The 16,824-nt window shown below is 55.3% G+C and overlaps 1 protein-coding gene and 1 long non-coding RNA gene across 3 annotated transcripts in view; one reads left to right on the top strand and one right to left on the bottom strand.

Moving 5' to 3' along the window:
* Nucleotides 1-448: 448 nt before the first annotated feature.
* On the bottom strand, nucleotides 449-5,160 carry LOC136327003 (uncharacterized). Its single transcript, XR_010729542.1, has 3 exons — nucleotides 5,054-5,160; nucleotides 4,310-4,410; nucleotides 449-704 (listed from the first exon to the last, which is right to left on the bottom strand). It is a non-coding gene; the product is annotated as an uncharacterized lncRNA (long non-coding RNA).
* RARA (retinoic acid receptor alpha) overlaps nucleotides 4,605-16,824 on the top strand; it is a 43,996-nt gene continuing 31,776 nt past the window's right edge. The window contains exon 1 of one of the 2 annotated variants that reach the window (XM_066263688.1): nucleotides 4,605-4,720. The gene's annotated coding sequence lies outside the window, so the exon portion shown is untranslated. Of the gene's footprint in view, nucleotides 4,721-13,678; nucleotides 13,858-16,824 lie in introns of those variants that run through there. The other variant, XM_066263687.1, reaches the window with a different exon arrangement.

The raw sequence follows: 16,824 nt of genomic DNA, 5'->3' as shown, positions 1-16,824 counted from the left end.
CACTGGGGCTCCCTGCCTTTATTAAGTGCCCCTTTAAGATACACCAATAAGCCTGACCAGTGGGTGGCACAGTGGGACACGGAGGACCCAGGTTCAAAACCCTAAGGTCACTGGCTTGAGCATGGGCTCATCTGGTTTGAGCAAAGCTCACCAGATTGAGGCTAAGGTCGCTGGCTTGAACAAGGGGTCACTCGGTCTACTGTAGCCCCCCGGTCAAGGCACATATGAGAAATCAATCAATGAACAACTAAGGAGCCTCAATGAAGAATTGATGCTTATCTCTCTCCCTGTTTGTCCCTCTCTCTGACTCTCTGTCTCTGTCACACACACACACACACACACACACACACACACACACACACACAAAAGATGTACCAATAGAAACTGGGGAGTAGGAATGAGATAGATTTAGAGATTTAAAAAAATATAAAGAGGGCCTGACCTGTGGTGGTGCAGTGGATAAAGCGTCAACCTGGAAACACTGAGGTTGCTGGTTCAAAACCCTGGCTTCCCGGGTCAAGGCACATATGGGAGTTGATGCTTCCTGCTCCTTCCCTTCTCTCTCTCTTTATATATATATAAAGAGGCCTTGGCCAGATGGCGCAGTAGGTTGGAGCATTTGTCCTGAAGTGTAAGGGTTGCTGGTTTGATCCCTGGTCGGGGCACATGCAGGAGTGGATTCATATTCCTGTCTTCCTCACTCTCTAAAATCAATTAAAAATATTTTTTAAAAGTGTAAATCTATAGAGACGTGTCACCTTGACTACTGGGGGATACCAAAAGAGCCAGCCTTGAGATTTTATTTACATTTGTATGTCCCCAGAACATAGTGCGGGGTACCTGGTAGGTATTCCATAGACAGTTTTTGAATGGGCAGATAAACAAGTAAGACACTGCCTTTCCCTCCATCTTGACAGTTCTAATCTGGAGGTAAACATGGCTGGCATTTTTGCACAGAGGTGGAGCAGGCCCCCCGTAAAAGAAGTGTGCTTCATCAAACCACGTCTTGGCACAGTTGTGAAGGTTTATTGGCCTCCCAGATGCGTTCCAATCACTCCCTCTGATGTAGTGGTATTTTGCTTGAGGCAGCTTCCATGTCGCTCCCAGGAAGCCTGTGCTATGGAAAGAGTCCTCCCTACAGGCTGGGAAGAGGGGTACCTGTGTGGTTGTTACCTAGTGTCCCTGAGACTGGCCACAGCTGTGCCTCCAGCTGGCAAAGGATTAAGGAAGAACCCACCCACCTTTGATGTCCCACTTTTTAACTGTTGGGAAAAGTTGTAACCTCGGGTTCTTCCTGAAAAGGTGTCTTCTAAGATAATTCTTTTTTAAGTTTCACATAGTGGCAGGTCTCCCTGTCCTCAATAAAGGTGCGATCTGTTGGGGGAGAAGGCGTGCCCTCTGGCCTCCCCTTGATTTTCAACCCCAGCCCCAAGGCACTGGCAGTAGAAGCTAATTGGGTGCAAGAGGCCCGAGTAAAGGCTGTCTGAAGACCTGCGAAAGGAGAGACCGAGCTCCTTCTTTAAGAAGCTCTAATTGAGTTCTGAATCAGCCTCGCTCCCTTTGATCCCACCTCTTTTTCCCACACTGCCTGAAAGCGCTGGATCAGCACTTTATAACAAGGGTGCGCCTGCTCCCCACACCCGCCCCCCTCTCCTGACGCTCTCTGCCGCCGCCATCCACTGCTTGTCTCCTTCAGTTAAGATAATGAAGATGCTGAGAGATAAAATGTGTATTTAATAAGGGTGGGGGTGGGGAGGCCGGGGCAGCCAGGGCCTTCCCTAGTTTGGGGCCTCTCCAAGACTCAAGCTGAAAGCAAAGCCTAGAGTAAGACTTGGCCCCAGGGTGTGGGGGTTTCTGGGCCTCAGTCCAGCTGACTTCACTGCCTGCAGTTTGCCCTAAATTCCCCCACCTCCACCCTCTCACCCCCACGCTCCTTTCCTCTCCTTTTGCTCCCAATGGGAAAAGGAAGTCTTGCTTCAACTTTATTTTCAGCTGGTAACTTGGCCTTTGGTGTAGTGTCCCCCCAGCCTAGAGTCAGCTGCAAGGTCGAGCTAGGGCAGCCCCCTCCAGCCTCAGCCTGCAGAAGCTGTGGGTTCACAGTGTGGAGTGAAAAAAGCTGGAGTTAATGAAGACCAGCTGCCAGTCTGGGTTTTGCCTACAGTTAGCTGGAGGCCAGCCTTTGGTGGTGGTTAGAGGTGCAGGGGTACATGACCTCCATCCCTGGGCACAAGGATATCCTGTGGCAGCTGAGCCTTGTGCTCACTGAGCTTGGTTTTATCCTTAGTTTGTAAGAGAGTAGTCTGTTCACCTCTTCCCCTGCTCCTCCCCTCCCCAAATCACACTCAGCCCTTACTGAGCTTTATAACTGTAGTGGTGGCCCAGCTGAGATCTGAGGATCTCCAAGCTCTTTTGTAAACACTCATTAACTCCCTGGGAAGAACCAAGAGCCCTGATTAACAGCTGGGAGAGAAGTGAGGCACATCAGGGTGAAAGGCTTGACCTGAGCTCACCCGATGGGCTCCACCACCCTGAGGCCCTCCGTTTTTACTGTCTAACTCCTCTCCCCAGTTCTTCCTACAAGACACAGAAAGAGGCAGAGGCAACGCTGCTGCCCTCTCCCCTTCTAGGAAGAGGCTATGCTTTTCCCCTTTCCTCATTTCTGTCTCTCACTTTCCCTGGCCCTTCACCCCATGACATTTCCCCAGCTCTGCTGCTGGTGTGTGCAACTGGCCTTGCAAAACGTTCTCGGTCCAGCCCTCTGAGGACTTTCCATCCACCTTCCCCTGGTCCACCTGGCCCACCAAACCTGAGTTCTCCCTTTTGAGCTACTGAGAAGATCAGCTATGCTAAGCTGGGTCTTTAACTTTGAAGTTGATGTAATTGTGTGAAGAGGCCCTTCTGTCCCCTATATCTCAAGTGGTACCTGGGAAAACACTCTCTTTAACTTATTCATTCTGGAAAAGTTTCAGGATAATTTTTAAGGACTGAGGAGGGGCACTAGTTGACTGCTACTATCCACATCCTGTTCTTCCACTGACAGTTGCCGCTCCTGGTCATGGATACAGCACAGGTCCTTCAGCTCTACCTGTATATGTATATCTGCACACTTCAACATGTACCCGGATACACCTCAGTCTAAGGATATAACTCTACCAGTTTTAGCCCTGGCTGGTTAGCTCAGTTGGTTAGAACATGGACCAGATACACCAAGGTTTCAGGTGCAATCCCTGGTAGGGCACATACAGGAATCAACCAATGGCCTGACCAGGCGATGGCACAGTGATAGAGCATCAGAGTGGAACGTGGAGGACCCAGGTTTGAAACTCCCAAGGTCGCCAGCTTGAGCATGGGCTCATCTGGTTTGAGCAAGGCTCATCAGCTTGAGTCCAGGGTTGCCGGCTTGAGCAAGGGATCACTTGGTCTGCTGTAGCCCCCTATCCCCCTCAGTCAAGACACATATGAGAGAGCAATCAATAAGAAACTAAGGTGCGGCCTGACCTGTATTGGCGCAGTGGATAAAGCGTTGACCTGGAAATGCTGGGGTCGCCGGTTCGAAACCCTGGGCTTGCCTGGTCAAGGCGCATGTGGGAGTTGATGCTTCCTGCTCCTCCCCCCCTTCTGTCTGTCTGTCTGTCTGTCTCCTCTAAAATGAATAAATAAATAAAAATAATTAAAAAAAAAAAAGAAACTAAGGTGCCGCAACGAAGAACTAATGCTTCTCATCTCTCTCTCTCTCTTCTGGTCTGTCTGTCCTTATCTGTCCATCTCTCTGTCTCTCTCTGTCTCTGTCACACACACACACACACAGAAGAATCAGCCAATGAACACATAAGTAAGTGGAATAACAAACCTCCCGCTCTCTTTCTTCCTCTTTAAAAAAACCTCTAGGCCCTGGCTGGGTGGCTTAGTGAATAGAGTGTCATCCTGGTGAGCAGACGTCGAGGGTTCAATCCTCGGCCAGGGCAAATACAAGAAGCAACCAATAAGTGCACAACTAAGTGGGGCAATGAATTGAGTTAATGTTTCTCTCTCTCTCTCCTTCCTCCCCCTCAAATCAGTGGGGAAAAAAATCTACCAGTTTCCAACTATTAGACCATCAAGTCTCTGTGCTTTTTACTTGCTGGAAATCAGTTTCCCCTGGGGTGGCCTCTGAGGCATTTAGGAATAGCGGGGAGGGATGGGGAGACGACTGTCTCCATGAGGGAGAGGATAAGGATAGATGTGAGGACCCATCCAAAATGAATGTCCCCTTGGCCAAATTCTCAATAACTGAACAGCGTAACAGGAGTGGTAAAGAAAGCAATATTACCCCATCTTCAGCACCAAAGCCTAAATTCATTTTTCTCGGGGCAGGCAGGCAGAAATGTCTTATTTTCTCCTGTCTCATCCTCAGTTGAAGTCGTCCATGTCCTGTGTATTTGAGACGGGACTGTTTCTGTCCCCAGCCCATGACTCACACTCCCCGTCTTTCTCCCAGGGAGCCCCCCTCCCCCCGCCCCCCGCACTCCGTCCTTAGCGCTGCACCCGTTGACCCAGTCAGGACTGGTGGAAGAGGGCGGGAGAGCCAATGGTGGCAGAGTGGCCTTTAGGACCCAACGGAAACCCGTGTCTCTTGCAGCAGTCTAACCCAGAAGCAGGGGGAATCCTGAATCGAGCTGAGAGGGCTTCCCCGGTTCTCCTGGGAACCCCATTGCCCCCCTGCCAGCATACACCTGAGCAGGTAGGACCCCACGCACCCCCCTTCCCTATTCCCCTTTGGTGGCCTTGCGCTGGGCCTCTTCTCTACTGGTCTGGCGGTTTCCCTCTCGCGGGTTCAGGCTTTCCCCATCCCGCCTCCCCCACTGCTCTCTGTAGTCCTGGGAGGTGGGAGCCTGGGAATAGCGGGGTGTCTGAATGCTCAGAGCCCCTGAACCCTCCAGCGCCCTTCCTACACTTCCCCTGAGGCAGTCGCGTTCTCTAGCTAAGAATGGAAAGTGGGGGGAAGGACTGCCCGGGCCCCACGCCCTTGCACCCTCCTTTGCAGTATTGCCTAACACCCCTTCCCCCACCTCACCTCGAACAGGAGAACTGGCGGTGCGGGGGTTATGGAAAGCGGAGGGAACGGGAGCCGGACGGGAGCCTCCCTGGGGGATTTCTGTCTTGCTCCCTCTCTGCCTCCCAGCCTCAAGCGCTCAGGACTTTGCCCCCCACTCCCTACTCACCTTGGAGGAGAAGTAATGTCCCCTTCCAGGCACATCTCACACTTGGGTGGTCAGAGGCTTTGCTGGAGGCTAGTGGAGCTTGTGTGGGGGTGCGGGTGGGGGGTGACCTTTCCTGTAGGGAAAGTTCTTTCAGCTTAGAGCCCCATCCCTGCCAACACCTATTGCAGATATCCCCCCAACCGTGTGTGTGTGTGTGTGTGTGTGTGTGTGTGTGTGTGTGTCTAGACCATATGGTTTGGTTGTGAGATCTAGATAAGCTTTGGCTAGAGGTGGCTGAGTGCACTGAAGGGGAGAGATCCCAGAGTATGGCCAAGGCCAGAACAGGCTCAGCCCAGATGGCTGGGGAAGGGGGTGTGGACCAGATCAGGGAGGCGGCTCAGCTTTGCCAGCTCCGGGCTCCTTGGCTTTCAGAGCCTTGGGCTCCTGGTGTTACCCCCAGCTTCTTCCCTCCAGCAGGCTCTCTGGGAGAGGGCTGCATGGCACCTACCGATCAGAGTGGCTTATTTTTCCCTCCAGTATGGGCTCAGCTCTCTAAAGATCTAGGGCATCTCATTCTGGTTTGGTGGGTTTGCGGGAGGGGTGTAGGACTTGTCTGAGTAACTGTGTGTGTGAGTATGTGCATTGCTTCTGGGCATAGTAGACTGGGGAGGGGAGTGACGGAAGAGACTGGTCACACTTTGGGGGAACCCCTCAGGGTGGTGGGGTGCGTGGAATGCCCTCCAGGTGTCCCGGTGTGTGTGGGGGTGTTCTACATGGCTCTATAGCTCCCTGGATTTCCTAAGGGTTGGTTTTGGAGGAAAGGTTGGATGCAGACTTAGTTCTGCTCTTCAGTCAGAAAAAAACGTAGAAATTCTGAGTGTGAGCCGTGAACTGAGAATCAGAGCCTGAAGCTGAGATTCAGCCAGGTCACTGCACTGTGCGCATTTGTATAGTTTCTTCATTTGTAAAATTGGCTGTTATTACAAGCCCACTTCTCTGATAGTTCAGACCTCATAAGACAATTCACCATAAAGCTCCATGCGCAAATGGTAGTTATGACTGGGGGAGGGTTCTAGGATGGGATTCTCTTCCTAAATCTAGGTCAGTCTCCGCTTTTCAGTGTCCTTCCCCATCCTAGCCTGTCTGGGGGATGGAAGACCCAGGCAGGGCTGTTCCTAAGGGCCTGCCGAATCCCCCTAATACAGGTGGCAGCAGTCACCAGACAGCCTGTGGTCAGAGATGACAGATTCTCCACCAGGGTTTTCTTCCTCCGGGCTCCACACCTCTTCCCCTGAGCCCGGTCTCCACCGTCCTTCTGCCATTCCTGCTCAGTGTCCTTGTCCCTGTCTCTCCCCTGCCCACTGGCCTCCTTGTCCGACTCACTGCGCAGGAGACCTAATCGAATTCGACAGCTGAGATATGTGTGGTGGCTGAGAGCAGGCGGGAGGGAAGCCAGTGGGAGGGTGGTGTGAGGGCTGCCCCTGGTACTGCCCAGGCCTCCCAGGCACCGCCTTGTGCCTGCCCACTCCTGGCTGGGCTTGGCCATGGGGAAGGGGAGCCAGGGGAAGCTCAGGAACGAAGGGGCTGGGGGCTGGAGATTAGGGGAGGAGGAAACACACCTCTTTGATATCTGGTGGCCTTAATGTCAGTCTCACTGACTCCGACCCGTGAGAGCCATGCTAGTCCCATCCCCTCCCTATCCCTGTGACCCCACTTTCTTCTCTCTTGTTCGGAAATGTGTTCACTTTCCCATCCAGCCCCTTTGGCCAGTTCCTCCTAATGGGCAACATCTGGGAGCTGCTGGGGGCACCATGTGTCTGCCTCACTCCGGGCTGCTTCCTCCTCTCCAAGGTATTTCTCTCACTCTCTGGGCTGGGCGCCAGGACTCCTGGGTTTCCCGCCTGCCTCATGGTGCAGGGCTACCCTGCAAGCCAGCAGAGAGTCGCCAAGCTGGTTTATTTCCTTGTGTATAGGGAAGGCCTTCTCTCAGGGCCGGAAGCTGTCAGGAGTCCCAGGTGGGAAAGGGGTGGGCGCACTGTCGTCCCTGGCCCCAAAGCGACCAGACTTCTCCCTCCTAGCCTCTGACTTAGCTTGGGGGCAGCTCATGCCCAGCCTGTTTGGCATGGGCCTGGTCTGGCCTCCAGGCTTCCTTCTTGACGTGTGGCTAGCCAAGATATTCTGCTATCCTTTTCAGCTTTTTTCCCAGAGTATCTGGGGGTGGCTGTTGAAACCCCTATATCTGCACCCACTGTATTTTCGGGAGCAGGGGATTAACATAATTGAGGCTGGGTACTATTTTGTCTTCCTGCCAGCTGGGCCAGGATAAAGGAAATTGGTACAAACTTCCCCACACCAATTCCCTCTGCCCTCAAAAGACCAGTCAGTGGAGCCAGACCCTGCCCTCTTGGTGCCCACAATGTGGTTGGCACTGATTTGTCAGAAATTGGGAAGGTTTCCCTGTAGACCGCTTGCCTCCTCTCTTCCTCTCACAGGGTTGGGACAGCTCCGTTATTGTAGGCACTTATGGGCAGGCCTCCCCCTAGGGAAGGGGTGTGGGATGCCCCCGAGATGGCCAAGTTGGCACTAGTCCCAGGCTGGAGTGCTGGACATGGTTTTGGACTGGGAGTTTGTGGGGGAGAGCAAGACATGGGCCTCCCTGCCCCCCTCATTTCCTGCTCTTTGGGCAGCTGTGGGCAAGAAAGGCTGCGGGGACTATTTTTAGTTGGCCTGTCCCCTGGCAGGAGGGACGTGCAGAAAAGCACGGGGCAGGCAGAGGGGCTGGCCAAGGTAAGGGTAAGGAGGCAGGCTCAGCCTAAGGAAGGAACGGAGGGGCAGCAGATAGAGCAAGGACACAAGTTGGGTAGTGGTGGGACCTTGTGGAGAGGGTCCTGACCGAGGTCAACGGGCCGGGCCCGGCTGGCGAGAGGAATCTGGGGAATCCCCTGGGCTGTCTCTGTCCAATAGAACTAGATTCAGAACGAGAAGGGGCTTTAGAGGCTCTCTAGACAGTCTCACCCCTTAGAGGGGAAACTGACGCTTAGAGAGGGGATGTGACATGCCCTGGGACACTCAACTAGTCCTCGACTACCCAGGCCCCTTGTACCATTTTTCTGTGGTTACGGTCCCTCCCCACACCTGTTTGTGCCTAATCTCTTACTGCAGCAAGGAGCACCCCAGGCCGAGTGCCCAGGCTCTCCCTCTGCGTGTTTGTGCAGGGTCTCTGGTAAACCCCAGCTTGGTTTGTTTATGTCTCCACCAAGTGGAGAGAGTCTGCGTCCAGGTTGGAAGGAGGTCAGGGCTGGGGTTTGTTTAGGTGGCCTGTGGCCACTTGTGTGGATCGAGGTGCTGGGCAGTGTCCAGCAGGCTCACAGGCTGGTGAGCTGTGGGGCTGGAGACAATTTAGAGAAGGAGCATCCTGTCTAACTCCATTTTAGGCACCCAGAGAGCTCCAGGGATCTGCCACAGTGGTGGGATGGGCTGGGGACAGACCGAGGCGGAGGATCTCAGGTGTAGGTTTGTAGACTCTCCAGCCCCCAGAATGGCCCCTGTCCTGCCACAGCGGGATCATGGTGGTGGTTTGCCAGTCCATCATCAAAGGGAGAGAGCCCGCTGAAGAGCAGGGAGATTATCACAGGCTTGGAATCCTCAGTCAGGAGCGAGTCCTCCTCGGAGGCCCCCAGCAGGGCAGCTGGTCGAGGTGCTGGATGGAGAAAGTCCAGTGGAGAACTGTGGTCCCTCCGAATTCAGTCTCCTGCATCAGGAGCATTCCCAGGGTCGCCGTGTTGCACAGCTGCTGTGGGAGGTGCCATTCCATAGACTGTGATGTCAGTAGCGCCCCCTGGAGTTGTTTGGGGCCCTGCCCGTGTAGCCAAATGTGGTGCTTTGTGCCCCCCCATCTTTCTTCAAATCAGCTTCAGCTCCAGCTGGAAGGAGGTGTTTCAGCAGACCTTAATCCAGCGCAGCCACTCCCCTGCCCCACCTCCTGCCACTCAATATCTCCCATTCCTCTGCAGCCCACCCCTGCCCCCCAAGACCATCTCAATGGGCCACAAATTGTGGCGATGGAGCCCCTCCCCCTCTCCACTCAGTTTCTGTCTCTGGGGGGCTGATTTATCATGCCCCCCATCAGGCCTGCTGCAGTGTGTGAGAAATCAATAGTGCAAATGGATTGAGGTTGTTCAGCCTGTCCACTCCCCTTGGGCCCCATCTACTCACCTGGGACTTGGGGAGTTAGATACTCCATCCCCTTTCGGCTCAACATACACAGAGACAGACACACTTCATGGTTGCAGACAGTGTTGAGCACAGGAATTGTTCTTTCTGTCCATCTCTGTCTCTGTCTCTCTCTCTCATATACTGGGCTGGTCTTAGCATGACAAATACTCGTGAACATTTCTTTTCTAGCTTGGGTGGACTAGGGGTGGAGGGGCTTAAAGGGCAGTAGGCTGCCAGCAGGGGTGGGAGAGAAGCAGGTGGGTGAGGGAGTCTGTGCCCAGGGAGGACTAGCTGGGGAAGGGATTGGGTGACAGCCCACCCCGTCAGCCTCTGGTAACTCAATCCCTGCACCCCACCCTCCCGATTCCCCCCCTGCTCAACAACTTCAGCAGCTGCTGGCAGAAGCAGGGCTGGCAGAGGGTGTATGAGTGCATGTGTGAATGTGGGGGGTGGGGGGTTAGAGGGGTTGTGGGGGCAGGAGGTGCTGCCAGGACATGTTAAAGGAGACTCATAGCTGGGTACAACTTGGGTGGCAGGAGGCAGGAGGACTGGTGGGAAAGTGGGTGGTGAGTGATGGGCAGGGAGCAGGCTGTGGGTGGGGGGAGCAGGGCCACTCAGGGGTCTCACAAAACTTGTCTACACTGGAGCAGGGTCTGGCGTGGTGGGGGTGGGCATGGAGAGGGGGCTGGGACAGGTATCACCATGGCTCACCCCAGCATGCCTGTTCTTCACCAGGGGGCACATGTAACCATGAAGGACACAGCCTGTCTCTGTCCCCAATCCCCAGGCTGTGCCTGCTGGGCATCACAGTTTTGGTGACTAAGTCACTTCTGTCCTGGGGCTGGCAAGGTGCCAGGCTCAGCTCTTCTCGGTAGGTGAGTCACTGCCCTGGCATCTCCCCCGGATGCAGCTGAGTCACCCGGCTGTGCCTGCTGGGCAGGTGGGCACCATGCTTGGGGTGGGGTCGGGGGAACGGTGTATGTAGTCCCAGGGTCTTCCCTAATTTCTTTCTGGCCTGTCCTGGCCCCACACATAGACCTCAGAGCCAGGCAGGAATGGTATTTCTCCCATGTGCTGTGCTGAGGCAGTAAAGGACGGGGCGGCGGGATACTGTCTGAAACTACGTTTGATTTGGAATAAAGGGGTGGCAAATTTATGAGGTGACGTGGGTTTGAATCTTAGCTCTGCCATTGACAGGCTGCATGACCTTAGGCAAGACAATTTCCTTTTTGAGCCCCAAGTTCCTCATCTGTGCAATGGAAACAGGAGTCCTGCCCCAGATTACCCTCCTGGAATGGGAGAACCAAATGGGGTGGAGTCATGAGAGTGCTTGTGGGAGGAGCTCCTTTGGGGATGAGCTGGAGGCTGGGGAGGGAAAGAGGAGTCAGCTGAAGCTGATTCCAGTTCCAGCATACATCTCCCATCCCACCTGCATCCAGAGGGTCTTGGCGGGTAGTATTGCCCAGCCTCTGTTTAGATGACCAGTGATGTGATTCTCTAGGAGTTCCCCAGAGGCTATGAGGGGGGCCTTGTTTTGCTAGAGGTATTGGCCTTCCTGAGGTGTCTCAGAGCTAGTTTGTATCTCCTTTGACCGCTGGGGGCCGTCACTGGGCTTGCACCTATCAGGGCTCTCGGTTTCCTCTAGTTTGGAGAAAGATCCCAAGCAGCCCAGGTTCCTCCCCCAGCCCTTCTGTGTGCTGGAGGGGGAGGGTAGGCCCCCACCAGGGTCTTTCCTAAAGAACGAGGAGCCCCTAGGCCTGTGGCTTTCCCCACTCTGCTGATCTCCTGCTCTCTCCTGCACTCTTCTCCCGTCCTGCATTAGAGTCTTTGGAGGATGGCAGTTAGGAGCCCTGTTGTGGCCCCAGCACAGCAGGAGTGCAGCTGCTGCTGCAGATTGGACTCCTGGCCTCCCACCTGGGACCCCTGCTGTCTCCTGGAGTCCAGCCTGGAGAGGGTTAGATACGGGCTAGGCCTGGGCGCCTAGGCAGGGAGGAAGTGCACTGAAGGTGTGCAGGTTGTGCAGTCGTTCACACGGGTGCCCGTCTTATATGCATGTGTCTCCCACACCCTGTGGGGAGCAGGTTTGTGGATGCATGAATTTCTTCCCTGCCCGCACATGGGTCGACTGCTATATCTGTGCAGGAGCGTGCCCCACCCTCTGCTTCATGTCCTTGTGTGTGCACACATGCCTGTCTTGTAGGTGCTTGTTCTGTGTGCTCATGGATGTGCACACATGGGTGCCCTGGGTATGCACGAGGGGGTGAACACATGTGTGCTCCGAATGTGCATGTGGGTGTCCTGAGTTTGCATTTGCACACTTGACTCTCAGGTGCTGGCGGTGTATGTGAAGGGCACACTTGGTGGGAGGCGGTGTATCTTTGTTTATGCACACTTGCATTTTTGTGTTCATGATTCCTCCCTTCTGACCTCAGCTGGCAGACTGGTAGAATATAGGCCAGGGGGAGTCTGTGCCGGCTGGGGGTGGCTGACGTTGAGTCCCCTCCCAGGCTGGTCCCTCACCAGGGCGGCGCCCCCTGCTGCTGGCTGGGCTCAGGCTGAAGGCCTTTGGGGGAGTTGGGGGAGAAGGGGTTAAGCGTTGGCGTCCACATCTGGGAGCCATTGGCGCATTCCTGCCGGCTGAGCGCATGTTTGCGGATGGATCTGGACGGGACAGGGCGGGAGGAGCTGGGGGGCGGTTCGCTCCAGCGGACGGCAGACTGAAATCCAGACGGGAGCGGGAGACAGCCGGCCCAGCGGGCGGGAAGGGGCCTGAGGAAGCGCTGCCAGGCGCTGTCGGGGTACCTTTCCCCTGTGCCGACTCAGGGCAGAGCATCCTACAGACCTGGCTTGTTTTACCTTACCACGGCTGGGGGCTAAAGCCGGAGAGAGACAATCAGAGACCTCAAGTCTAGACCTGGCTGTGCAACCAGTGGATAAACGTGTCCGCTCTGGCCTCCGGGTCTCTCGTCTATAAAGCAGGGGCAGTTGGACTGGTGGGTTTGGGAGGTCTGCCAGTCAGGTCAGGCCGCCTCCTCCCCGGGCTGGAAGCTTGAAAGTGGCACTTCCTCTTCCAGTGGGAAGTCCTGTAGGGGCACTGTGGCCACTTCTCTGACTGGAAACGGCTGTGTGTGTGTGTGTGTGTGTGTGGTCATCTCTACTGATTCCGCTTCTTCCACATACACCCCTGCCCCACTGCTAGAGCAGCAAGCTGGAGGGGGCATGTGGCTGTGTTGGGGATTGGGGTCCTGCAGATGGAGAGTGATTCAGATCCTGCCCTACTGGAACAAGAATGCGAGCTTCTTGAGCTCCTTCCTTCAGCCTGGGCCAGGAGAGAGAAGCTTGAGTCGGAGAGAGTTCTCTAGCATAGAGGGGTGGTCCTGAGCACCCCCTATATAGCTTTTGGAAGATCCAAGAGCTGCTGCCCTTTTGGAGTAAGGCTACTGGGGGCGGAGGACTGCTGAGGGGTTAGGGTGGGCCGGAGTTTTCAAACCTACGACCCACTCTAGCTGGAGAGGTTTTTTGGGGGAAGACTGAGAGAGTAGTGTACTTGAAGGAAGTCTACCTACTCTTGCAACTCCTTTTTTGCAGATGCGAACATTAATATTCAGAGAAAGGAAACGACTTATTTAAGGTCACACATCTTTCAGCTGCAACTGTTCCCTGGAGGAGGATTATAATTATGGGAGTCAGGGGCTTGACAGCTAGGGACAGAGACACTGTATTTTTTTAATCTTATTTTTATTAATTTTAATGCAGTGACATTGATAAATCAGGGTACATATGTTCCAAGAACATCTCCAGATTATTTTGACATTTGATTATGCTGCATACCCCTCACCCAAAGTCAAATTGTCTTCCGTCACCTTCTATCTGAGACACTGTATTTACTTGCATATTACACTATATCTCTTCCCATGTGTAAGTGTGTGTGGTGTGTATGTGTGCGTGTGTTTTGGGGAAGGGAATGTGATATCACACACTACGGTCCTTTCTCCACCTAGTTCTTTTTCCATTCTTTCCGCAGAACTTCAGCTTCTCAGTCTGAAGCTCTCCTTTGGGGGAGAGGGAGGGATTCTCACAGATTCCCACGGTCCAGCCTTCAGCTAAGAGCGGCTCCTTTAAAACTCGCCCAGCTCCAGTTCTATTAAGAAGGGGGTGGGTGGGGCGTGATCCTGTGGGCCCACCTCTGGCTGGTGATTGGTCGGGGGCGGGCCTGAGAAAGAGGGCCTCCCCCAGCTCGGTACCCTCCGCCCCCTAAGTCTGGGGCTCCGGGTAAAGTTTCAGCCTCCGCACGTGACTCGCCATGGCCGCTGTCTTTGGCCCGCGCCGCTGAGCCGCGGTTCCCCGGACGGCTCCTCTCCCGGGATCCCTCACCCCTGACGCCTAGTAATACCTAGGGACAGGGGCAGGGCAAACGCCGTGCCCGTGGGCTCCCGGACGGATTGCGTCCCTCCGCTGCGAGGTAACCTCTACCCCGGGGATCTTGGAGAGCCCCGGGCTCCAGCAGGCATCGGGGCCCTTTGCTCGGCTCCTGATCTTAGCTGCGGGTGGGGACCGGGTGCCAGGCGCGTTCCCTCGGGAACCCGGGGTTTTCTAAGCTTCCCGTCCACCACCACCGTGCCCAGGGCGGGGGAGCCCCGTCTGCATGTCTGTCCGTGCCGGTGTCTTCGCGCGCAGCGGTGAGACAACTGGGGCCGTCAGCCGCGCTTATACCCGGCGCCGGAGCTGTGGCAGAACTGCCGCTGGGAACTCCTCTCTCTCTGTTCTCTTCAGAAACAAGCAAGACAAAAAGACTTTCAAACCTGTTTGGGGAGAGATCGGATGCCCAACGGACTAGCCTCCTCCTTTCCCTCCTGTTACCTGAGCCGCCCTGTGATTTGGGGAGAATCAGCCTGGGGGCCCACCCCCACCAGAGGCAGCGGGCTTGGGGGGCGGGGCCCACTCAGCTGGTGTCCCCCGTGGAGTAAGGGGAGCCTTCAGAATTGGGTGCAGAAACCAGGGCAGTCCTGGAGGGATGTCTCTGGGTCTGGTGCTACCATGGGCTTGTGGAAGCATTTTGAGTAAGAAGAGTGTGGAATAGACTGGTTGTCTTTGCTCTGCTGAGGGTGTCTGGGACCTGGTGCCACCCACGAGGCTGGGAAGCTGCTAGCCAGATGTGTATGTGGAAGGGGGCCACTGGAAAATCAGCTTGACTATGCCCCCTCTCCTCTCTGGGCACTGCCCTATTGTCAGGCTGTTCCGTGGGAAAGGGGACTGGCCGCCAGAGCACTAGGTTGCGGATGTGTACCAACTCATGGAAATCAGACCAACCCCCCACCCCAAGCCTTGGGAACTTGACCATCTACTTTATCATGGATAGGATGCCCACCTGGTGTGGGCTCCCTCTTCTGTAACTAAATTGCCTTCCACCTACGGGCTGTGTGCATATATGTGTATATATATATATGTTCTACAGGGGACTTGTGTTGGAGAGCCTGTCCCCACTCCTCCAACCTTGCTGCATACCCCCAACCCTCACCTCTACTGTTGACCGCTGTGCCCTACTCGTTTCCTGGTTAGAGATGTCTCTTGTCCCCTTTCCTGGCTGCAGTGGTCATAGGACAGGGTTGTTCTGAGGAAATGGTTCAGTAAGCACACCAGGTCTTACTAGGAAACTGGGGCCCAAGCCTTAAACTCCTCCAGGGCATTGCTTGATGGGGATGCTGGGCTGGGGAAGCCCCACATTGGAGTGGGGATGGCTTGGAGCCCTGGGGCTTCCCCTGGGGGGATGGAGATGAGTCTGGGGGAGGGAACAAGAGAAAGAGTTTTTGGAGCTGGAGGAAGAAGGCGGGGGTGGTTGTGGAGTCACGGAGTTTGTGGCTGTGAAAGATGTTGGTATACTGGGAGGGGCTGGAACAGGAGTTCTGCCTGGGAATCGGGGCCATGTGGGTCCTGAGACAGAGTGGTCACTAAGGTCAGACTCGGTAGGCCCTTGGGAACTGAAGAGCTTGGATTTAGAGGGATTTTGAGGGTGTGAATGAGTGTGCATGCGGCAGTCACTGCAGGAGTTTCCCCACGAGACTGAGGAGGGCAGTGCAGACGTGTTGGCTGTTCTGCAGAGACCCTGAGTTTGGAATGGCTTAACCTTGGCCACCTCCTCCTTCAGGCCCTAAATCTCTGCCCTTCAGTTTTACTCTAAACATCTCTGCGACTACACTGGGTCACCTCTTTGGTCCCCCTCCTACTGCTAACCATGTGGCAGCCTGGCAGGAAGCTAGCTGTGGGCAGCGCCATCCTGATCACCCCCATGCATTCCCCGCTGGGCACAGTCACCCACATGTGCCATGACGTGGTTCCTGCCACCCTGACTAGTGTGGGGGAAAGGACACTGTCTGAGTGGCCCTGTAGGTCTGTTTTGGGGGCATTGACCCCACACTCCAGTTAATTAGTTTCTCTTCCCCTAAATCACAGCCCCCCTACCCCCACCCCCGCCACCACCCCTTGCTCCTCATACTCTCTCAGGTCTTAGGCGGGATGCTCCTCAGAGCTGTTGACATTAGGGTGGAGCCTACCCCAAAACATAAACCTCGGTGCCCAGTTCCCTCCCTGTCCTCTGGGTGGCATGGGCAGGATAGGACCTAGGCTGGGCTGGAGAGGTGGGTATGTTTGGGGGTCTGTGGGGGTCTGTTCCTTGAGTACTGTCCAAAGTATGGGGTGAGGGGCATCTGAGGAAGGTAATCCTGTCCCTGTGATGAATAAATGGGGTTATCTCCACTTGCCCAGCACCCACACCTCTTTCTGGTGGTGGTGGTTTTGGGAGCTGGCAGGGCCCCTGACAAGATGACCAGGGTTGTCTTGACTTACTGGGTTTGGGAAAGGAGTGTGGCAGCGATTCCCCAGCTCCCGGGGCTTTGGCTGCACATCGTCCCTGCCGCCTGCTGTCTTTCCTCCCTCTTCCTCTCTCCAGCCTCTGGCTGCTGTCTGGAGCCAGCACGGTTTGTGAGGGGATGCTGGGTGGGGTGAGAGCCTGGATCTCCGTGTGTGTCCAGGGAGTGTTCTGGGGATTGGCAGAAGTGGCTGAGGGTGTCTGGGTGTCCCTGCAGGGTGGGCGGTGTGCAGGGACCAGGCCCGGAGTGTGAGAATGTGTCAGGGTTGCTGTGTCTGTCCTCAGTCTGGCTCGGGTGTGGGTGTCTCTTGCTCCGTCTGGATCTTGCCTCCCGCTCCGGTCCCCGCCCCCCCCCTTCCCCAGCTGGGACCGCCTGCTCTCTCTCTCCGCAACTGGAGCCTCCCTTGCTTGTTCCTGGAATTTGGAGAGGAGGAGGAGGAAGAGGCAGGCAGACAGACCTCCCACACTCTAGCCTGCCTGCCTGGCATCATGGGGAAATGAAATAGGCGCTGTGGAACTAAGGTTTCCTTGGCTTCCCCGGACCTTCCAACACGATTCACAGAT

This window comes from Saccopteryx bilineata, chromosome 2 (assembly GCF_036850765.1).
Source record: "Saccopteryx bilineata isolate mSacBil1 chromosome 2, mSacBil1_pri_phased_curated, whole genome shotgun sequence".
NCBI classification, from domain to species: Eukaryota; Metazoa; Chordata; class Mammalia; order Chiroptera; family Emballonuridae; genus Saccopteryx; species Saccopteryx bilineata.
This window is presented reverse-complemented; position numbering and strand designations above follow the sequence as displayed.